Raw genomic sequence first — 22869 nt, 5'->3', positions numbered from 1 at the left:
GGGTGGTGGTGGTTGGGTTGGGTTTAAGTGGCGGTGGGAGACGAAGGCTAAGTGGGCCGTATTTTTTTTCTCAAAGTTCAGTGTTTTTTGCTTGAAAAGTGTTGAAGTGTTGGAGGGAAGCAAAATGGCCTGGCCGCCCAAAATTTTCAGCTCTATCCCCGCGGTTAAAACGCTGGGGACAGCCGCAGTTAAAAAATCGTGCCCGAATCGGTTTTGGTTTGGGTCGCACCCACTACCAAGTTAACAACTAAACCGTGGCTAAAAACATTGAAGTGACGAAACGAGAAAAAACATATTTGCTACGGTTAAAATTCATGGGAAACTATGCAAGGGCTCATGACCGTGGGTAAAAATTCCGGGAATCCGTGGGAAAAAAGCCCATTTTCTTGTAGTGTTTACTTCTGAAGGGGCATGCCCAACATGAAGAAGTAACTTTCTTTCTTTCTTTCATTAGATAATGACAGCATGTTTCCACCCATAAGAAGAATTCCCTTACTTTCTTCAAGTCCCCATAATACAATAAGACCATCTCGGAAAATTATAAGTACCCTACACAGAAACAAGAGTCACAAAACAATATAGGAGATCATAGAGTTAACCAAACTTTGGACGTTGACTACTAACTAACTAGTGCTTACGGATGCGCAACTAATTTTAGCATATCATGTAGATAAGGACAACAACAAAGACATTACAATCAAGTTGTCCTTATCCAAGTGTACACATTAAAATCAACTAATTCTTCACGTCCCCAGGACTCCTAAAATTTACAAGTCTCATCCTCCAAAGAAGATAGGGAGCATACTAGTAGCTATGAGAAAACGAATACAGGGCAGATTATCACTACGATTAGTATACCACCACAACACTCTTTCTTTGTCTAGTAACTCCTCTCACGTTTACCCCCTCCATAACAAATGGCATACAAGATTGTAATGAGCATAGTACAAAATATCCCGATATATCGCGATATTTGTCGATATCTATCCAGATTTCAGAGAAAGATATATAAATATCTCGATATGTTCATAGATATATACGACTGTAAATATCGGTGATATTTCAATAATATTTTTGATATTTGCGATATTTGGAGATATTTGGAGATATTTTGTATATGTAACAATTTTATTTAATATTTACCATTATATTTCAAATAAATATAAATAATGTATCATGATATATTAAGAAATATCCACAATATCCACAATACCTACGATATTTGTTGATATTTTGAATATATCCACGATATTTGCATGTGAAACAATGTCAAATATTCCCAAAGAGAGATATATTCACGATACATATCTATAAATCAGAGATCAATAAATATTCATATCATATCCTGATATTTTGTACTATGGTAATGAGTACCAAAATAGAAATGATATCTGCATTTTAAACGAAAGACAGCAGCACGCCAGCACTCAATTGAGAACTTAAGGTTTATAAATTGTAATTATTTGCCTAGCACTGTACCTGAGTGTGCAGTCCACTGTCAGTCACATTTATTAACCGTAAAACACGTGCTGAAAGTTCCGCATCAATTTATTTCTTGTGACCGCACTGCACGATGAGAACATCACAAGTGTGAGACAATATACTAACAATAATAATAGCGCGACTGTCACACATGGCCCAGCACAGAAAAAGACTTCAGAAGTCAGCTGTGATTTGCCGGTGAGGAGAGAGAAGAGAAAGAATTTAACTCATTATTTTAATATACAATACACTAATCAGAATTGATTTTGGAGGTTTTTTCTGTGCTGGGTCATGTGAGTTAGTTCTATCCCAATAATAACACCCAGCTGAAATGACTCTGTTTCGGAGTAAAGAAACTTCACTACCTTGAACCAGTACTTTGCTTGACCTTCAGAATAGCAGCAATAATATGAATAATCCAAGAAAGTTTTGCTTCAACCACACATAGCTCACTATTATCTCCACGGATTCTTGATCTTTCCTTTATAAAATCCCAAAATTATGATAGAGGCATTAGATAATCTCCATACAGAACAGATAATATGTACTGTGAGGAGAATATACCGTATAGGTTTGAAGAATAGGCTCCATAACCTTTAAAATATACATACTACTGCTTTTATACTGCAATTCGTGAAAACCAGGAATAAGGTTAGCATAAAGGAAGACCTCACAATGCTAACAAATTCTTATGAGTGAATGCGTTGAAAAATATTGCATTCGTGGGGTCAGGACTGTTCGTTTTATTTTATTATAATTATTTGTTTGCTTGTTGGAGAGAGAGAGTTTCTCCAACACTAAGATAGCTAAAATACTTAAGAATTCATGGACATGTTTTATCCGAAATTCCGAATGACTGAACCTGGAATCTGCAAAGGAAAGGAAAGCATTCAAGCTGATCCTGAAGAAGTTCAACATTGTCCAGAGGATTTTCAGAGACGTCATCAGAAAATCCAGCCTGTGATCATGGAAATATAAAAGTAGATAAGCTTTAAGTGGTTAACATGAAATCTCCATTTACCAATTAGAGAAGTGAAATAAGTACATGTCGGACTACCTGTACGGAGTCAAATCTAGATATGATAAAGCCTTCAGTAATTTTAGGCACAAACTCGTCCAGCAAACTTGGTGTGTCTCCTTTCAAGTAAGGTACAGATGTCACCAATCTAGACCACAGCCCTAAAAGGTAGTATACACTACTGCTGGCCCACTGTAAAAAAGTTGGCGGAGTTAGATTACTTCTCAAGTCTCAACGCTTACTTCTGAATGATATTTAAGTGGAAAGATGAACGTCCACTGACCTTCCATGACTGCAGTGATTTTCATGTCAGTTCTGCTACTAAGTGAATCCAGTCACTATAGCCAGCCACATTAACCAGCTCCAACAACTGTGTAATTCCCAAAAGACAATAAACATGATAATCATACACGAGCTACTCAAAACGAAAAATGACTTAAAAGACCTTGCTCTATCATTTAGCACTATAGCTTCTATATCAAGGGAAAAAAGTTGTTTCCAGAATCAAGGTTTGAACGTTCTTCGAGTTACAGAGATGTACAGTTGGGGCAAGAAGAAGAAAATCGGAGGTATACTTGCAGAGATGTAATAATTAATGAAGAGGGGAAAATCATTGTTATTCTGTAATTACTATATGTATACTTGCAGAAAAATAAATATAAAAATAATACAAGTTGCCATATAATTGTATGCATGAAAAGCTTTAAACAAAATCTGTCAAGATAGTACATCAATCAGTGACTGACCACAAAACATAACAAAATAGAAAAGGAAAGTGCAGCATAACTAGCAGTTGTTCAAGTAAAAGAAAGTACCACCTTGCCATGTTTGTAGAATTTCTTTAGTTCCTGTCATAAGATGGTCCAGAAACTTTGAACGCTCAGTATCATTTGTGAATAGAGAACGTCTTATGGAAGCTAGTCACACCAAGCACTCCAAAGCGTAAAGTATTAAAAAATAACTAAAATGGTTATCGGAAAGTTGTAGGATCTAGTGCAGCGCAGTGGAGGAAGTAAATAACAAATAAATACATGTGACACTAATGCAATTCGCACCATAGTCACCACAAAATGATTCTTCTCTCACAAAGATCACCTAGGGAAAACTTCAAGCAAACAAAAATAAATATTTAATATTCTAACCTCCTTGGAGAGAGGGGGATTAGTGATTGCATAGTAATCAAAAAAGATTTGCAGAGTTGAAGGATCATCCAGGACTGCCTGTTGGAATCTCTTGTGTATTTCTAAATACTAGTGTGTGTGTGCAAAGTGGAGGAGATGAACAAATGGTGTTCTCTCCACTTTAGTGCATAGTAGATAGTCCCACATTGGTTATCCACCACATCGGGTAGGGTTCGGGCTTGGGCTTGGGCTTACTGTTGTGGGTAGTGGTTTGACCAATAGCCTAAACTTGTTTTGTCTTTTTCTTGTGCAGCAAGTTTTAGTGTTCTATTAGGAGTTGGTCTCTCTTCCTCCTAACCTCTATAAATAGGACTGAGTCCATAGAGAGTAGACTTGATCGAAAACTCAACTCGTGGAAACGTAAACTCAAACCAGTTCTTTTATTCTTCTCTTCTTCTTCTTCGGTAGCCGCAGAGAGTTATATTGCTATTCTACAGAGGGTAGTCCGTTCTAGTGCAAAGTCGCCACTCTTGTTAACCATTGAATCTGTGGAGGAAGACGCCATTGTTGCCTTTCGCGCACCATTGGAAGGGGCTTAAATCTTTCCTTAAGGGCGACTAATCAGCGCTTGGTTTATTCTCGCCACTCTTGTCCCTTGTCAATTCATTGCTCTACTGTCTTCTTTGTTCCTTCGTTCTACTTTAGTTCTTTGTGTTCATACAACTATTCTAACAATCTTAAGGAAAGAGTTTTGTAGTAGAACAAAGGAGAGTGCTTTAATAATGACAATCAAAAGATAAGTTTTTACTTTGAGTTATTGTTTGTGTTATTGGGTTATGACTTTAGAAATTTTCTAATAATTTCGTTTTGGTAGGAAACCAATTAAAGATTCAATATTTATTGATCTTTTTTGTGGTTTATCAAACCCTATATGGTTGTAGACCTTTCTCCTACGTTTATGGGAGTCAAATATGAGATTTCTATCAAGAAAAACGTCAAAGTTCGTCTTTTTTGACAATTTGCATCACTTCGTTCACTGAAACTGCTATAACTTTCAGCTCGAGGCTCGGTTTTGCAATCCGCTTCTTGTGTTGGATAGCTGATTCAAAGGGCTTTCCAGTGGTATAAGGCTTGATACCCAATTCATCCTGAGCTGGTTTAGAATTACAGTTCTTTTGAACTGTTTTTCTAGAAGGAGGAAAATATGGTAATCCGGTTTTTCAATCGGTTAGGTATTGTATTCTTTCACTCTTTGCAATTCTTTTGATTTAATTATATGGTGATATTCTTGCCTTGAGTTGCATGCTAGTTTTCTTAGGAGGGAAATCCCTAAGCTTAAACTTCTTTAATAACCTAGTCAACAAATTATACGTGTTTATCACTGAGGAATTAATTGGTTTGACTAGAAGTAGTTTGATATTAATTTTCTTTGTACATATGTAGATGTATGTATATGGTTTAAGAGAGACCTTAAGATAGTTAATATCAAACACACTCAAATCTTGGATAGTAATTATAATGTATTCAATGCATAATTGCTTACCTTTATTGAGTGAACGTGTTGTTAGACGATGGTTATAATTGTACTGTTGTGAAAATACATGTTAGATGAAGTAACTTGTAGCTTATATCCAATATAGCATATGTTAAAGTTGTGTAGCATGCTAGTTTTGGACATTAATCATCGTGGATTTACTTTGAACTTAATGATAGTTTATTGGTAAATTTTTTAGTTGAAGACATTAATGGGTTGAGCCATTAGATGTTGTGATAGTACTTGAGGTCTTGTTGATAGGGTATCCTATCTTGCTTGAGCTCATGTAAAAAGAGGAGGTGAAGTCCTCAGTTGTTTTGCATATTAAGTGGCTAGATTTGCTTAAATATCGTATACTTTTTGTTGTGAGGGGTACAGTTAAAGTTTACTTTTCCTGAACCTATGATATGATATTTACCATGTTTGGCATGAATGCATTATTTAACATTGACATGAAGTTTAACCATGTCATATATTATTAAGTAATGAGCATCGTTGTCTACGAGAGGAAACAATATGGGAAACAATCAATATCCTCTTAAACCTAATTTAGTCAAGGAGATGTAAGGTAATGGTTTGTCTTCTTAGACAATATCCTCTAGTGACTATTTTAGACAAGGAGATGTAACACTTGTAGATTGTCTTATTAGGCATTATCCTCCTATGTCTATGGATAAATAGCCAAGGTGATGTACAAGTGCATGGATTGTCTCCCTATGATAGTTGGAATGTTGAATGATGAAAAGAATGATGATAATGATATTATCTCGGGTAAAACCCTTTTCATCTAATTCTTCTATTCTTTAAGATTCATTAGAATCTTTTGTGGATTTCCTTTCATATAGATAACATGAACATAATATGACTATGTTTAATATGATCCAGAATCATAGACTTGAGTAAAGTATATTCTTGTCATAAGAGTGCATATTATTGTTGTTGTTTCTTTTAGTGTTTGTAGCGGTATAATGTGTTTTGCATGTAAGTTTGATTAGGTTAAGTAACCATTGAACTGTGGGGGGTGGTGACCCATATGCATGACACTGTTTTACCATAGTTCATCTCACAAGATAATTGGAAAGACACTGAACTACAAAGTATGGAAAGGTCTTGGGCCTATCCAAAAATGTTTGAAAATGTGGGGGGTGTCTTTCCAAGGCTATTGTGAATGAATCTAAAAGAAATTTCTTTTTGAGACCTAGAATTATCTAGTAGATGTTCATTGGTGAAACTCATAATAGTGATGTTTGTTTTCAGTTGTCATGAGTGATAACAATTTTGTAGATACCACACTATTATTGAATGTCTTATATGCTAATTTTATTTGAGGTTGTGCTTTCTGAGAAATTGGCATAGAGTGGTTGAATGTTCATAATGAACTACATAAGATAATCCCATTATTTCTGCACAAGAAATTTGGAAGACTATCAATGAGTATTTCCACCATTCACGGTGATGATGTTTATATATTTCTTGAGGAAGATTCATTAACCTATAAGGAAGTTGTCTGTCTATGAGAAGTGTCCTTTTTGAAGGATACAACTCCTCTAAACTGGACTCTTGATTTATTGGGGGATCTATAGGTTGAATTGGATCTTTAAGAGAAAACTAAAACGTGATAGTTGTATTGCAAAATATAATGCTAATAATAATAGCCAAGGGGTTTCAATCAGAGACAAGATTTATACTATTTTGAAACCTTGCTCATATAACTAGAATTTCTTCTATAGAATTCTAAAGACTCTAGTTGAGTAGTTGTGTGGAACTACAATACCAAGTAGTACCAGGTGATGAGCTAAAGGTATACAATTTAGTTAAATCTTTGTATGAGTTGATTCAAGCGCCTATAAATGGCATGAGCAATTCAACAACATATTAGTGTCATATGGATGTCAAAGCACCGTTGTTGATAAAAAATGTGTACTTTCTTTAGAGCAAAGCAAGACATATGTGTTAATCTCTCTTTGTTTAGATGATTTAATATCATGAGTGCTAGCATTGAGAATGTGTATGAGACAGAGAAATTCTATTTGAAACACATCATAAACCGCCATTGAAAATGATAGTTTATTATGTTGTTAAACTCATTTCAGAATCGCTATATTCAGGTTGTCAAGATGTTGACGTTTGAATATGGTTGAAGACCACAAATACCTTAAACCGACCGGCCGGATGGTATAGTATAGGAATTTCGAAGCACTTCTGATTGAATGAATGGTGGTGAATATAGGAATTAAAACTCATGTTGATCTCATTATATTGTTATAGCACTTAGTAGAAATATTTTTCATTGAAAAGTATGGATATTATGATAGTAAGCATGTGTTAACACCTTTTGTGGCAAATATCCATCTTATGAAAAATAATCGCATTGTGTTTTCTCATACTAAATAAGTCAATATCATTGGTAGCCAATTGTACTTGATGGATAATGTATGTGAGACATGACATTGCCTACATTAATGGCATAATTGGTGATAACCCATTGTGTCCTTATAAGGAACTTTGATGTATATTGTCGATTATCCAAGTCTTATAGCAGAGCCATTGATTATGGGCTGATATTTAGTAGATTTCCATCATTGTTAGAAGGGTAATATGTTATAAACCGGATCCAGAAGAATGTTTATGTGTTTACCTTTGGTGGAAATTGAGTGTCTTGGATATCATCCAAGCTAATCGCCTTTGAAAAGGCATGTGATGATCTTTGAGTGGGTTAGCAACCTCTTGGCAAATCTTCCCATTAGCTCTAAACTTGACCTCGATGTGTATATGCTTTGCAACTGTCTCATTCTGATAGCTAAGACATGTTAACTTATGTGCAATGGGAAAAGAATACATGTAAGTTGAGATATAACTTAATCAAGCAAAATGCTAGAGATTATGTTAGGTTGGACTTAGTTTGGCCACATGTCTAACCGCACCACTTCTTTGGAGGCAAGTGGTTATATCGTCGAGGGGATGGGACTTTTGCCTTAGATAGAGGGCTTACAATCGACGGCAACCCCACCTATGTGATTGGAGATCCCATGAACTAGGTTCAAAGGGAAAAACAAGTCACCTCGTCGCCTGGTATGCTATTGTCTTTTCTTTGAGGCGTCCACCCTATGACTAGATAGCATTATTGTATACTTTGTATAACTTGAATAGCAATGAGAAAAAAGGATGAGTTATTTTACTCTTAATGGAATCCATAGTCCATTATTTTTATGAGATAGTGTATTTTAAGCGCTATGTACACTTGATGGATATCCACCTACGTGAATGTAGAACTGGTCGGTTCTTATGAGTATTCGTGCAAGTACTCTAGAGCATTCACATAACACAGTAAGGTAGGGCCAAAAAGCGCAAATACCGCAGAAACGAGGCATATAATGAAAGAGCAATGTGGGTGCATGTCCTCTATTTTACTACAAGGGAATGTTGGTTCAAAGATTTTTTAATCCACCACTTTCACGTATTATAAGATATGTTACCTTATGACTAGTTCAAGCCCGTAAAGCACCAGTATCTTATGCATTGTTTTTTCGATTCTCTCTGGCATTTCGTTAACCCATTTCTTTTGTAATATCCTATTCCAAAATAGTGGGGGACTATTAGTATTTTGAAATAGTGGGGGATTGTTGGAATCTCTTGTGTATTTCTAAATACTAGTGTGTGTGTGCAAAGTGGAGGAGATGAACAAATGGTGTTCTCTCCACTTTAGTGCATAGTAGATAGTCCCACATTGGTTATCCACCACATCGGGTAGGGTTCGGGCTTGGGCTTGGGCTTACTGTTGTGGGTAGTGGTTTGACCAATAACTTTAAACTTGTTTTTGCCTTTTTCTTGTCGCGGAAAGTTTTAGTGTTCTATTAGGAGTTGGTCTCTCTTTCCTCCTAACCTCTATAAATAGGGTGTGAGTCCATAGAGAGTAGACTTGATCGAAAAACTCAAATCGAGAAACGTAAACTCAAACCAGTTCTTTTATTCTTCTCTTCTTCTTGTCGGCCGCCCGAGAGAGAGTTATATTGCTATTCTAGAGGGTAGTCTACGTTTCTAGTGCAAAGTCGCCTATCATTAACCATTGAATCTGTGAGGAAAGACGCCATTGTTGCCTTTCTACACCATTGGAAGGGCGAAATCTTTCCTTAAGGACGACCTAATCCAGCGCCTTGGTTATTCCTCGGTTTACTACCGTCCTTGTCAATTCATTCATTGCATCTGCTTCATGTTCCTTACGTTTCTACTTTAGTTCTTTGTGTTCATACAACTATTCTAACACTGCCCTCCAAGAAGATGGAGGCAACCGTACCATATACCCTTCTGAACTTTCTGAGCTGGTCGACATCTCACTTCCACTCCCCAATTTCTTAAGACTTCAACATCAGAAACACTGAATGTGAAAGCCATAGATAACTGAGCAGTCCAGTTGACATGCAAGATGATTTGCCTCTGACAGAAGTTCAAAGAAATCCTTACATTCTCAAAAACATATTTGTTTCTATGCTTCCATTAGGTGACCATACTTACTACTGCTGCAGTCCATAGCTGTTTAATTATAGGACTACAATTAACAACCAGACTCATGGCTTCCTTCATATTTGTAAAGCTCATTCTGAACTTGAACTTACCTGCGAGCCAATTCCAAATTATCTTAGAAAATGAACAGTCCCAAAGGAGCGGCTTGTAACTTTGGCTCCTTCTCACACACTAAGCCAAGTGTTAACCATACATGTAAAATTCAATTTTCATACTACTTACCATCCCTTGAAGCACCTTATCAACCAACGCAAGCGCATTAGCAATTGATCGCGAACAATGTACCTCCAATTGACAGCCACAAGAAGAAGTTCAGGAACCCACCAGTGATTCTTTGAAGATTTCCATGTGAAACGATCGATCAAAAATCTCAAGCAACATCCAGATAAACCTGTAAAAGTTTTATAGTGTCATGCAATTAAAACAGAAACAAATTAGAACTTTAGTTCAAAAAAAAAAAAAAAAAAAAAAAAAGAGGAATGTCACCTGCTAGCATTGTACAGAGAGACACTAACACAGCCACTACTTTTCAATGCCTACACTCAAGTTCATCAAATACATCTCAGATATAGCAATTAAAAGCTTATATGTTGAATAAATACCAATAAAATCAGACAAGGCGTGTTTACCTTTGAAAAGTGACCAACACCGAAAGCTTTCTTGAAATGGATCACTAGCCCAACATATTGTATACACGTCTACCTTTGTACAGAAAGAGACTTCCAAGAGACCCCCTTCTTCCTCCTCCTTTATTCAGGCTGGGAACCGGCAATGCAAAGACTTTCACAAGTTTGCATTGGCGGAGTTAAAAAGGGGTTAGAATACTCACAAACCTGTAAAACAAACAAGCATATATATAATACATTCAACAATAGTAAAGATTACACATATATATCCAAAATAGTTCAGCAAGTTACTGTTAGAAAAATGATTTACTCAAATCCATTTAAATATGAATGAGTAGTTTGTCTCCCAAATTCTTAACAACTTAAGACAGATTTTCTTTTTCTTCTTCTTCTTTACCGAACAGAATTTGTTTCTGTTTTCTTTTCTTTTTTGGTTTAAGGAAATAACGAAGGTGTGTTTCTATTTTAGAATAGAAATGACAACACCACTAGGTTCTCCTATTCATGCTGTTCCTATTTCATTTGTTAGACCTACTAGTTCGTTGAATGGTATGAACATTTTGGTCCCCGATGATGACCTTATGTTCGTAGAAGTGGAACTTCAACAACTACTGGTGTCTCTTGGCAATGGTAGATACTTGGTTCAACTCATACGTTAATCTCTGAGTATGTATCTGAGGCTATTGGATTGAAACTTCGCAGAATGTCACGAGGCTCTATGAGAGGCTTGAACCAAGAAGCCGAACCGGTGAAAGGACTCGCTTTGGAAGTTGACATTAAGATGCACAACTGGCAAGGAAAGGTGGACCTGATGGTAGCTTGCTTAGACCATTTTCAAGTCATTCTTGGAATGGACTTCTTGAAAGCAAACAAGGTGGTGGTAATGCCACACTTGGAGGGAATTATGATCCAAGATTCCGAGAATCCTTGCTTCATTCCAGATGTTAGGAATGGCTGGTGCTAAAAGGGTTCTAAAAATATTGTATTATTTGTAAGATGTATGCGTTTTACTATTGCGCCAAAGAGTGCCAATAAAGAAGATTGCTTAAGATATTGTTTTATAAGCATATTTGTAAGCAAAATTGAGGTCTTAGAAGTGTTTTCGACACTATATGAATGATATGTGACATTCTTTAAGAAGAAGCCTCACTTGAAAAACATATATCTACATGGTTTTCCAATTTATTGACTTTGTCATGAGAAATTGGAAAAATGTGGGGGATCATGTATCTTCTTGAATTAATCAATTCAAAATTGGAAATTTGTTGAAGCATTACTCAAAAGACATCAAATGAGGTGTTTTGCTCTAGGAGAGATGCATAAATTTCAAAGAAATCCTTATAGCAAACGTGCATAGCAAGGTCCACTATATATGGAATCAGAATTCATAGCATTGGACAAGGTTGGAGAAGAAGCAGAGTGGCTTCGAAATTTCTTAGAGGATATTCCAAACTGGTTCAACTCAGCGGCCGGTGTGTATACACTGGTGATGACCAATCTGCTATTGGTAGAGCACAGAGTAGCATGTATAACGAGAAGTCTCGACACATACGTCGTAGACATAATACCGTTAGACAATTGCTCTCAAATGGAGTTATCTCAATCGACTATGTAAGGTCAAAAGATAACATTGGATCCGCTTACAAAAGGTTTAACAAGAGAGCAAGTAGAAAGATTATCAACGGGAATGGGCTTAAAGCTTTTGAGATAATCAACCAAGAGTCATCATAATGGAAAAACCAACCTAGTTATTTGGAGATCCCAAGATCTAGGTTCAATGGGCCAACTGAATTATGTTTGTGACTCGGTTAGCCTTTGGAGAGTAATATTATACTCTAACCCATTTATATATAAGGCAGTGCATATCCGCGCCATGAACCGGGATAAGTCAAGCTTTTAATGATTTACTATATCTTGGAAAGTTATGTTATCCAAGTGGAGTATTGCGGGATACTCTTTATAGAAATCACCTATGTTAGTGCGAAGTGGGGCGGCTTCTATGAGAATTTTAAAGGCAAATGTCTCAAAAGCACTATCACGAAACCAAGAAGTGTTCAAGGCCAAAATGAACACAAAGCGTGAGAACCAACAAGATTCGAGGCGATGCTGCGTGAAGATGATTGTCTAGGTTTATACAAACGGTACCGATGGTTCAAGGACATTAATTGAAGTCTATCGTCGTCAATTAAATCCGATCGTCTTTCACTAAGGCAAGTTCAAGGCCTCCCATGCTACTTGACGACACGATGCGTATCTTTCATTTGTAAAAGAACGAAATCCAATGTTTATGATAGAAGAAGCCAAATTTTCATTCATGTGGGGATTGTTAGAAAAATGATTTACTCAAATCCATTTAAATATGAATGAGTAGTTTGTCTCCCAAGTTACCCCACTTAAGATGAAATGGGGTTTTCTTGAAACAAAGACATAATGTGAGAAAAACCTTTTCAAAATGATGCATTTGTTTGAAACAATGCATTATGCCGAAAAGGTCGCGACCTTTCGAAATGTGCAATTGGTTTGAAACGAGTGCATTATGCGAAAAGGTGCAACCTTTCGAAATAGGCATCGGTTCAAAAGCGATGCTATATGCTTAAAAATGGTGTGTCCTTTCGAAACATGTGACTTTTCAAAGAGTTGCTTACTTTTTCCCAAGAGTCAATGTGTTGTTTCGAAAAGGCACCACTCACCTATAAATAGTGGATGAATTTGGAGAGAAAAATACACCAGATCACACAGAGTTCTGATCTTTCTCTTCTCTCTCTGTTCTTAGTCAAATACTATGTTGTGTTCGCCGAGTCTATAGAATTGAAGTGCTAGCTTTCTATAGAAGGAAATCCGTTCTATCTTGGGAGATAGTTTCCCATCAACCTTCAAGCACCGTGAGGGGGAAAATCTGTCTTAAGGACATAGTGTATCTACACTAGGCTCGGATTTAATTAAGAAGTACAAGACACTTACAAGACAAAAGGTTTGTATAGTTTGGTAATTGGTAAAGAGTAAGTACAATTAAGTTGTATATTCCTAACAGTTACAACTAGAACCTTTATACATGCCCAAAAATATTACCAAATTACAAGAACATTAACCATACTTAATGCTTCTGTGAGCACATATGTCCAAAAAGATTACAAAATTACAACTAGAACATTAACCATACTTAATGTTTCTGTCAGCCCATATGTCCAAAAAACTTTGCTAAACAATATGTCCAAAAAGATTAGCACTAATTAACCATTCTTAATCATATTTTAACCGTCCATCAACCCAAATCAACCACCCTCCAGCAACAAAACCATGAAGGGTTTTATTTCCATACTGGGGACCATCATAGACTAACGCATCACCCATAAGCACTTCATCAATATTAATCTTTTTCTCACCTCTAAGCACTTTTTAGCCATGACAAATATCTTTGTGAATAGGATCGGTCACCACAAACCCCTTGGCTACTTCATTACCTTCTCTGTCCAATAAGGTAACTCTAGGCTTGTCAGACAATCCTACATGAGCACTTGTCGCCTCAAAAGGAGAAGCCAAGTTTTGACGATAAATTGGAGATAGATGATGAGGTGAGTTTGAACCATTAGGTGCATTCATCGCAGACTATGGGGAGACAATTCCCGGTGCAATGCAAGTCTGTGATAATAGAAAACACATGTATAAGGCAAAATACAAGTTATATGTATGCCTAATTATAAAAGTTACAAACTTACCATCAACAAGTTAGTTAAACTGGCTAGGGAAGCTTTAACCTCAGCCAACTCTTTCTCGACACTGGGACTAGCATTAGCAGATGACGCCAATGCTTTGTCAAGTAAGTATTCACCAATCGCAGCATGTTCAACTTGTTTCGGTGAGATTTGAGAGCCAACAACACGAGTACGCCCTTTATTGTCCTTCCCAAAGACTTCAACTAGTACATCGCCTTCAAAGTCTATGGTCTCGTCAATATCATTCTCTCCCCTAATGCTTGCTTCAGTAGCTCTCTTTTCTTTAACATCCTTCACTTGTTCCTGAAACAACAAGCACAACCAAATAAAGACACTCATGTATATATACAGTTTGAGAGTAAAGATTCACCAAGCGATACATGATTAAATCCAAGAATTTTTACTATGGTCCTCAACACATTTAAATGTAACAAGTATAAATACTTACATATGCTACACGAGCACTCTCCAAAATAGATCCATCATGACGCTCGTGACCTGTTAGCCAATCGTCCTCTCTATGGACTTTGACAGTAGGATTTTTTTGTTTCTACACAAAAGAATATCAAATGTTACTACAGACCACTTCCAATAATAAAGATATTGAGATAGGATGATACCTTCTTGTAACGCATTTGGGCATATTTTTGTTGCCCAAGAGTATGACCAATGGTGTTCTTTTTCCTATTTGCTGCATTTATCGCATTCCTTCGTACGACTTCAGGTCTAAATTCATGGGTCACAAACTCGGCCCAAAATGTTGGATTCATACCATCAGGACAAGCAGCAATAGCAGCTTCCTTGCTTAAGGCTTTCTTTATGATCTGCTTTTGGTAGTTGCATTTTGCAGTCCTGAATTTTCAGGAAAACTCCCTCTGAAGATTTTTATAAGCCAAAGCCATGGGCACATCATATTCAAACTCACCCTATCAAGAATTATAATAGTTAGAAATTCATTTTTGCTAAAGTTTAAATGATAACATTATCAACAAGAATAGAATGTTACTGCCAAAGCGTCCCACACTGCATCCTTAAAGGTTTGTTTCACAAGCCTCCAATCCTTGTAATTCAAAGGGATGGTTGCTCGAATAAAATGCCGCAAGCAGGTTGCCCATTTCGCCCCATAAGGACCAACAGCAGTGCCCTTACTAGACTCCAAGACAAGCATCTTAGCCTTAACTGATGAAGGTGCACCAGATGATTCAGATGTTACCGGGGGTGTTGCTTCACCAGATGGGGGTGTTGCTTGACCTGATGGGGGTGGCTGCAAGGCACTAGGGCCTGAAGATTCACCACTTGATGCCATTAAACTATCCTGCAAATAGTGACAACTGAATACATATAGTAGGTACTACATTCTGAATTTGCTCACTCATTCTACAATAAAACAAAGCACTTTCTAGCATGTTTATAGTTAAGAAATTTAAGACAAAATAAGCAAATAAGTTCCAATCATCAGACTATCAAACAGACACAAGTGTTTTCATATGAAGAACACTACTAAGATAACCTTGATGTTCTCAAACAATCCCGAACTCGACAACTCAAGTTCCAATCATCTAGATTGGTCCACGAAATGGCACATTGAGTCATACTAGTCAATGACCTGATCATACGATACCTATAATTTATGTCATATCATTGAAGAATAATCGGCAAAAAAAAAGAATAAAAAGATCAAGCAATATGTTCTTAACATTTCCTGTCTTATGCAAAGAAAGCACATTGATACAACATATATAACCCCAAAGTGAAAGGCCATATAAAAAGTAAAGATTTGACTAAAAAAATTCTTTTGGCTAAGTAGCACTCTTTTTGCTTCAAGCAAGCACATCCCATACTAACAGTAATAACAACAATTATATATCAATAAAAAATATACTAGTATACTGCTAAGCAGTGGGGGCGTGAGCGGAGAGGGAGAGGGAGGAGTGGAGATTTAGAGTGTGTGTGGAGAGGGAGAGGGAAAGGGAGAGGGAGAGGGACGAAGAGAAAGAACAGAAGAGATGAGGACAGACAGACAGAAACCAACCAACTTGGTTTTTGTCCGCATAACCCCCCTTCTGCCAAGATCGTTCGCTCCACTGACTCGATAAATATAAAATAAAAAGAACACAATCAATAATATATCTTATGTAAGGATTTACTGTAAATTAAAACATGTCACCATTGTGTATTAGTTGGTTATAACAAATTGGGCAAGCTAAGATATCTGTGTTGGTGTTGACTTCCTTCTCATTCTAAGGATAACATAATGGCATGTTAAAAGAGAAGGGAAAAAAGGTACAACCAGATAGCCTACATGCTTATACATAGTAAAAAAACCTCCAACGTAGACAAAGACATTCATGTGATATGATGCTAACGCCGCATTATGTGTCTACACAGGGTTCTACCAAATCAGATTATTCTTATCACCAACAATCTATATATCAAAGAAGAAGACGAAAAAACAAAACGAAACTAGGTAGCAAAAAAATTAGGCTATAAGTCTCTTATATAGAACGTAACATTGACTAAAAAGTCAGTAACCTTAAGTAGTTGGGAAGAGGATATTCAAACACTTTTTATACATATTCTTGTTCACAAGTCATCGGTACAGAATGGAAAGTTTTGGTCGATGATCAAAGTATCGGCTTGTGTCATAGAGAATCAGAATTGACCTTTCATTATGCATATGGTATCACTGTATCAGCCTTTTCATGGTCATTGAGGCTTATTAGGCATTGCCATTTTTCAAACCAATTAAGCTACTCCTAATTATATGAAAACACAAGATTTAAGATGTAAAGGATCCAATTATATGCAAACGTCCACAGGTAACACTTAAACATTCATATGTACTGTCAACTACCATACTATGTACACTCATCTTTTTTTCCTGTAATACTTAACAATTAAAACTTTAAACATTACGTGAGACTAATTGGTATAACTTCAAATGAACAAACCAAAGGGGTACTGCAAATTGTAAAACAAGCCAAAATATCAAAACAAGTCAGATATTGCATTTAAGTTTTGAAAATAATAGTGTTAGATAAAACATTGATCTAACACTAAGTAAATCAAGTCACAACACATGAGAGTAAACAAATCTAATAAAAAGAAGCACCTTTTATATAAAAGATGCATCTTTTATCTCATAATCGAAAGTTGGAGAAAACACATAAGCAAGAACCCCACTTTTTTAAAAACAATTAATGAGTAAATTAGTTACCTTGAGCAGATCGAATGACAAAAGCAACGACAGCTTGTTTAATCTCTGAGATACATTGAGAACATAGATACAAATTTTAATTAGAACCCTAAATCAATTATTGAAACAAGAGGATAGAAGAGGAACAAGAAGGGGGTGGAACATAAGAAAAACAAGATAGAGGAAGAGAGGACGACTTACCTAGTAAGGAATCGAAACCTTAGCCGGCGCGGCAACACCACTCCACTGTTTTTTCTTTTTTCCTTTTCATTCACTTGTTATTGATTTCTCCTTTTTAGGGCATCGGGGTTTAGATGAGCAGCTAGAGCAACAAAAATCCCACTTAAGTTTTCGTTATTTCCCGCTTAAGTTTTCGTTATATTTTTAGCAAAGTGATTTTTGTTTTTGACAATTTAATTATTTTCCCTTTTTGTTTATCAACTCTGTAACATATACACAAGCCTTAGAAAATATACAAGAAACGTTACATAATATTTACCAACGGATACTGGTATTGCTAACGGTTACTAAATGTTGGTCCATTAACTAATGGATGTATATGTGTTGGTAATGAAAAGGTGGGGGGGGAGGGGGGTGGGGGGTGGTTAGACCTCCTGGTCATTAGCAAGATGCTAAGGTAGGATTGCATAAGCCCATTACTAACCAAATCAATTCAAAGGCCTGCAACAACCGTGGGCACAAAAATTATCACTACTTTCCTTTACATCATGTAACTTAACGAACACTCCATAGTGAGCTTTTAAGAACAATGCGCAACCAATAATCTGTATTGATTAAGGAAGATAAGTATTAAGGAAAACACAATTTAGTATTAAATAGATCTAGAATATAAGAAACTTTAACAAGTTTCAATCGTGCAACGCCTACACAGAATGGACCCCTGCTAAGTTTGCCCCTATATATGAATTTCTAATTGAATTATTTAGCAACCAAGGAAGCAATAAGCTCAAGTGCAAGACAAGTATATGTGGATATATACCATGTTAGGCCATGATACATTGTAAATAATAAACAAACGCATCTCCGACCAATTGAACCCCAAACAATAAGTGAGCTTCGAAAACACTAGGCTTCATGGAGCAAAAGACAACGAGGACTTAGAAGTTGTTATAGAAACTCAAGTGCACTTGGCTTGGCTCGAGCTGAATTAGAAAGCAAAGAATTCACCATTTTGACTCGACATGTGGCAATCTTTCAGCCTTTAAACTTTCAAGATCCTGTGGTTGTCCGGATGAGTGATTTTGTATGTCAAACATATATGTCCCTAGAACCCGTTAAAGTGTAAAAAATCCTCGGTAAATAGATATAACTTTGAGTTATCAATTAATCAAAAGTTTTGTATGCATGTAATATTTTCTAACAAGCAAACACACCTAACATGCAGAGTTTGGTAAAAAATAAATAAAAATGAAAAATGAAAGGGAAAAAGGGACTGCAAATGATGCAACTTTCATCTGAACCATGCATATGGTAATAACTAAACTAGTGCACAGGGAAGCTCATGAAGAGAATCTCTAGTAGCATTGCCGAATCAGATAACAATTTAACAATTCTTTTTAGACTTCCCAAAACATATCAATTGTCTTCCACGACAATAACTTAGGCAGTAAAATGTTGAATGTAAAACAGACATTGGTTATACCTTTTGGAAAGCTTTGCGGCTTCTTCACATTTAAGTAACTCTGCATACAAGCCATCGATGGCTAACAGTTCCTCATGGGTACCCATTTCAACAAGCTGTCCTTCCTCCATCACGGCTATATATAGTCAGCATTTCTTATTAGGCTAAGACGTCGAGCTATGATAATAGTTGATCGCCCCCACCCTGAGAATATCTAGAGCCTCCCTGAACATGCCCCTTTTTGCTTCAAAGTCAAGGCCACCACCACCTCATCAAGAAGAAGAATAGATGTATTTGAAAGCACTGCTCGGGCAACGAAAGTTTAATCTTTTGTGCTTCCGTTAATGCCAACCCTCTGCCACCTAAAATGCATAAAAAATAGAGGAATATCAACAAAAGAATAATTCTTCCATTAATGACTTAATACCAAGCATTAAGATACATGACTTTGCTATGATAATAGTCATTGTTTAAGAGCTCCCCACTCAGAGGTTCTGGGGGTGATCTTTGTGAGAGTTTTCGAGTTTTTTTTGGATTGCACTCTTAACGAGACGGGAATATCTATAATTCTAGGACTTCACAAGTTGATACTTTGTATATTGTCAAGATGAAAAATGAGTCGTGCGTTGCATCTTTACTTTTCAAATATAGTTATACAAGAATTCAATGAATGCCTTTACTTGTATAATTTTCACCAAGGTTGAAAAAAATTTGAACAGAAGAAAATATCACATATATTCTACCTGTGTTTCATAGCCCTTCTCAAGGGAGCTGATAAATGTATGTGCATGCATTGTTTTAGCAGACTTCCTCGATCCGATCGTGGCGGTTTGTCCGTCTGCTGTTATCTCTAATGCTCAAACTAAGTAAAAGCGTGCTCTCGTGGTGACCAAATCCTATTTGGCTTCTTAACCATTCCAGTTTAAGACTCTTAATATTCTCACCATCCAACAGGACTTCTCCTGAAAGCAGGCCAAAATGCATTCAATATCAAGTCTGACAGATTATATAGATGAAACATAACTAAAAATTCATAATAATAAAAATTAAATAAATAAAATATTAAATCCATAAAAAAAAAAATAAACATGCCAACAGTGTATGAGAAAATGTTCATCCAAATATCCCTAATATAGGATCATAAAACCTCTCCATTAGAGGAATTATACTGCTTTTTCCTGAACCATTGTGACCAACAAGTGCCACAATTTTTTTAGCAGGCACAATCAAGTAAAACCCATTTAAGATGGGAATTTCAGGACGAGAGAGGTATAAAAACTCAAGTGTAGATGAGAACATTAAAAGCAACAAGCCAGCGAGACTTCCAACTCACTCGACATATCTTTTAATATTATTTGCACAAGACATCTTCTGACCACTCATTCTCAACTAGATCTTGCACACATTTATAGACAAAAAAACAAAAGACACCTAAAATGGAAAATAAAAGGTCAGATCATATGAAATGTTTATAAAAAAATAAGGAAAATTTCACAGCTACTCCATCAAGATATAATAACAATATACTAAAGAGTCACTCATGCAAATGAATAATTTTATTTTACTCGTAAGGATTTCTAAATGCTTGAGGAAAGATTTTATATTATATTTTTCTTGTTATTTTTAACTTTGTCATTATTTTTTTTCGACTTTTAATTTTCTTGATAACACAAAGACAAACATGCAACCAACTTGAAGTATATGAATGACTAATTCTAGTAAATATGGTCTTGACATTCAAGAGGTAGAAGTTAAGGTTGAGAAAGAATCGCTACTGTGCTTTTGTATTACCCTTTTCCCCTTATGTGAGAAACTTATTCACCCGTTCATGTTATTAACCATGAGTGGCTGAGAATCCTATGTATCGATACACCCCGCGCACCATAGCTTTTCTATTGGTATATAATAGAAGACTTTGTTTTGAATGAAAAGACTCTACTAGTACTGAAGCTATTCTATGAGACGAAGTTTTAAAGTAATACACTGCTAACATTTGTCTATAAAATGCAGAGAGCTCAGAGTTAAAGTTGGAGTGTGGAACAAAGTGTGGAACCACCATATTCATCACAAATATGCTTTTATTACCCAGAAGTATAAAAATCGCATTTAACATGCAAATCTTGCTGCTAAAAGCATAAGTGTCATTGTGTCAAAATAGCATTGAGCTGAGATGTCCTTGTCGCCAGCAAGATATGGAGCCTCTTATGGGAATGCAAATTTGCTAATAAAATATGGGATGACTATTGAAATGGTTCAAGAATCTGGCAATACTTCACCAATTTCAACGAGGCATCCTGAACTAAATAAATGAGTCTATTCACTTAACAACTATGAAAGCCAGTTGTCTTCCATTCAATGGTGGTGCTATGGAAACGTAAGAATTCAATTATTTTTTCAGTAAGAAATTAAATGTTCAATTGAGTTTTGCCAGAGAATGATTTAATCTCTGCTAATGAGTAGAGTTTTCCTAGTTAAGGGGCATTCCTACAACTTGCTTATACACCGAGTCATAAGTCAAAGCTTGAGTGATATTAGGACAACTAGTAGAGCACCTATGCTCACAAATACTATCGGTGACCTCCAATCCAATGATAAGTTAAGTTTAAACTTTGACGGTGTATTGAGAAAAATTATTTAATTATTGGTTAAGGTATATATCAGTTTAAAATTATAATGTAATTTCATATTGGTTATCCAAACAAAAATTAAAGAGATAGTAAACTCGTTCAAGCCTCTTAAACATTCAAAGAGGATGATCCTTGTAATATAACCTATTACAAATCCATACTTAAAACAACAGAAACCACCAATAGGCATTTCGAATGCGGTTTCTCTACATCAGTGCAAAACACATTAAATAAACTTGATCAATAATAATTACAAATCAACTCACTCAACATATCCTCTATTCTACTATATTCATTTTTTTTCTGTGTGTATACACTCATTTGTTAAAGCTTTTCCAAATATTCATTATTTTTATTTAATTATGCATCAAATAGTTGCATTCTAAATAGTCAAAGTTTCGAATAATTAATCAAATTAATACTGAGTAGCCACACCAATTAAAAAAAAAAAAAAAAAAAAAAAAAAGATGAAATCAACTAACCCCAAGAAACACTAAATCACTAAATACTCCATAGTTCTTCCAACCATCCAATAGTTCTACCATCTAAAGAAGAAGAGGAAGAAGAAATTTCTGCATTACTTTACCAGACGCAAATCGAAGAGAAAATTCCCACTATAACTTTGTTATTCTCCTTGTATGATTTTTTGAAGTCATCCTGCATTAAGAAAGGGCAAAGTTTTGGAAGTGGGACGTGGGACGTGGGAGTATATCATATCTAATTCCTTTTTTTTCGCTAATAATAATCCGGAGTAATATACCTTTTTTACCCCTTCAATGGACACCTAAACAACCGGTTGTAACTTAACTTGTAACTTTGTAAGTGGTATTTTATCAAAAAAAAAGGGTCCTATTACTGCCGGACCCCAATTTGTGTTGGGCGGACTCCCACAAAAAAAATGATTATTACAAGTGTGCCATTGGTTTCAAAAAATCTAAAAAAGAAATTATTACAAGTATGCCATTGGTCCCCAAAAATTGAATTCGAACCCCAAACTTAAACGATTCTCGGCTAGGTCGTTTTGACTTTGTCCCAAAACGACTTTGCTGCACCGTTTGGGATGTAGTCCAAACGACCCGCCACACCTCAAGAGCCCAAAAACATAACTTTATATTTTTTTTCAAAATTCAAATCCCAAACGATATGACCATATCGTTGGAGACTTAGTCCAAAAACGTGTGGCTATATCGTTGGGATTTTTCTAAGTCCAAATCGGTGTGACTATTTTTTTTAAGTCAATTCTTAAATCCATACGGCCACATCGTTTTGGACTCACCCGCATAAGCATGGCCACGCCATTTGGGATTTGAACTTTGAAAAAAAATTTAAAGTTTTGTTTTTTGGGCTCTTGACCGGTGTGGTGGTCGGGTCGTTTAATACGCCCCAAAC

The 22869-nt window shown here is 36.0% G+C and overlaps 1 long non-coding RNA gene across 1 annotated transcript; it reads right to left on the bottom strand.

Moving 5' to 3' along the window:
• Positions 1 to 307: 307 nt before the first annotated feature.
• LOC147473996 (uncharacterized) lies at positions 308 to 3491 on the bottom strand. The gene is made up of 8 exons (XR_015210190.1): positions 3319 to 3491; positions 2784 to 2870; positions 2540 to 2692; positions 2345 to 2440; positions 2047 to 2106; positions 1848 to 1963; positions 1480 to 1566; positions 308 to 549 (listed from the first exon to the last, which is right to left on the bottom strand). It is a non-coding gene; the product is annotated as an uncharacterized LOC147473996 (long non-coding RNA).
• Between the last annotated feature and the right edge of the window lie 19378 nt (positions 3492 to 22869).

This window comes from Coptis chinensis, unplaced genomic scaffold (genome assembly GCF_015680905.1).
Source record: "Coptis chinensis isolate HL-2020 unplaced genomic scaffold, ASM1568090v1 utg14262_pilon_pilon, whole genome shotgun sequence".
In the NCBI taxonomy this organism is placed as follows: domain Eukaryota; kingdom Viridiplantae; phylum Streptophyta; class Magnoliopsida; order Ranunculales; family Ranunculaceae; genus Coptis; species Coptis chinensis.
Note: the sequence above shows the minus strand (reverse complement) of the source record. Positions and strands in the feature narration are given on the sequence as shown.